The sequence below is a fragment of the Prionailurus viverrinus genome, chromosome C2 (genome assembly GCF_022837055.1).
Source record: "Prionailurus viverrinus isolate Anna chromosome C2, UM_Priviv_1.0, whole genome shotgun sequence".
Classification (NCBI taxonomy): Eukaryota; Metazoa; Chordata; class Mammalia; order Carnivora; family Felidae; genus Prionailurus; species Prionailurus viverrinus.
The window spans coordinates 137,896,904-137,898,887 of record NC_062569.1 but is presented as its reverse complement, the minus strand read 5'-3'; the positions used below and the strand labels follow the sequence as shown (position 1 = coordinate 137,898,887).

The following is a 1,984-nucleotide window of genomic DNA, read 5'->3' as shown; positions in this document are numbered from 1 at the left end:
TTGGCTTAAAATTCTAGATAACCTATGCTGAAAGTGAGAACTAGGCAATGGGGAGAATAGAGAGAAATAAAACCTCATTTTGATTGGCAACAAAAAGATGGTTGAATTCCTGAAGTTATGTGACATGTGAATTTTAGATGTTCAAAGGAAAGAGAGAAGGATAAACACTAAAAATAAAATCTAAAATGTATGTTCAAACACATCTGGATGACCTACTGTGACAATTTTATCAAGTCATGGCTCTGAGAAATCGACATACCACTCTAATTAAGAGACCACTGCCCGCCTGTTTGGATGGGCCAGATGTCGGCAGCCAGGCTGTGGGGCTGATTTGCCCCCGATGGATATGTGGTCCTTGGTTGCTACAGGTCTAGGTCCTTACAGCAGTGCCGGGTGCAGGGCTGAATATGGTGATGGTCTGCTCACCACTACTGAGCTGAGTGATTCCACCATGTCGCTGTCTCCCCTTGGCCACCAGAGCTTCCCTTTTGACTACAATGATAGTGACAGGGTGGATGAGGAAGACCTGGATGAAGATGCTCATGATTCAAAGGCTAAGGTGGCGAGCCTGAAAGGAGTGGAGTTACAGCGGTACACCAGTGTGGTTGAGTCAGACGACAACCGAGAAGAACAGAAACAGGTGCACCTACCAGAAAGCCTCCTGACACCATGGGAACTGTGGTTCATTGGCAAAGAAAAAGAGGAACGTGACCATCTGCGACATAAAGCACTGGAGGAATTAAATTAGCGGCTAGAAAAAAAAAAGAAAAGAAAAGAAATTGAAGAACGTTGAAAAAGAAAAGTAATTGCTGAAGAAAAGCATAGAGAATGGGTTCAGAATGAACAGAACCAAAAAGAAAGGGAACCAAAAAAATTAATGAAATGGAGAAAAATGCAGCAGAAGAACTGGGGAAAGAACATTTCCAAGAAAAGGCAAAGAAAAATATCAAGAATGATTAAAGAAAACAAATGCTGAAGGATGTGAGAAGAAAGAAGAAAAGGCTAAAAGAAAAACCAAGGCAAGCTGAATTACACAGAAAAAAAGGAAATAGCAGAAAAAAGGTTTAAGGAATGATTGGAAAATGCAAAAAAATAAACCTTGTCCAGCTGCAAACAGCTGTGGCTATGCCGATGGAAATCTTACAGAGTTTCACTGTGGAAATTCTGATCCAGAGCGAGCTTTTTATAATCCGATTCTAAAGACACCCATCCATATGCCTCCTTCCAAGGAACCTAAGGACCTATCAGGAAAGAAGACTAAAAGGACTATGATAAGTCGGTCAGGTGGGTAATTGTCTCTGGTGGTTCAGAAAGCCAGAAGCAGTGTTTGCCTTGGGAGTCTGTGCAGAACACAAAGATAGTGGCATTGCATGATTTTACCTGGAACTATGTAATTTTAAAATTAGAATAATTTTTCCCTGCTCAGTCAGCCTGTCCATAGTCGATGTGATTACTGACGAGTTCAAATTTTTGCTTTGTGTATGTTGTCCTTGGACTTAATTTAGGAAGATATTTTATATATCTTCATTTTTATAAGTGCTTTAAGGTTGATCTTCACATATTGTTTCACACTATAAGTGTGTGAATAACAATTGTGTTTATATGTAGTTTGCATTAAAACTATACTATGATACTAATAAAACCAACAATTTATATTGTGTTAAAAAAAGAAACCACTGACTATGAAGAGATATGTGTTTAAATACATACATACATGCTTTATTGAATGTTGTATAATAGTGTTTTATTAAATGTTCTACTTAATAATACAAATTCATTTTTTCACATACTGTATTCACTCTAAAATTTGACATAACAAAATTGAGATAATTCTGTTCTCTCTGCAAATTTTCACTCATTCATTTGACCTAAGTATTATCTTTAATGACTATTTAGGTCACCCTTGAAATATTTTGCAATTGACAGTTATAAGCCTTGATAGGTAAGATAAAAAGTAATTAGTAAACTATTGTTCCCTACACAA

The 1,984-nt window shown here is 37.3% G+C and overlaps 1 pseudogene; it reads left to right on the top strand.

The window, feature by feature from the left end:
* Positions 1–340: 340 nt before the first annotated feature.
* LOC125174538 (coiled-coil domain-containing protein 34-like) lies at positions 341–1,361 on the top strand (annotated as a pseudogene).
* The last annotated feature ends 623 nt before the right edge of the window (positions 1,362–1,984 follow it).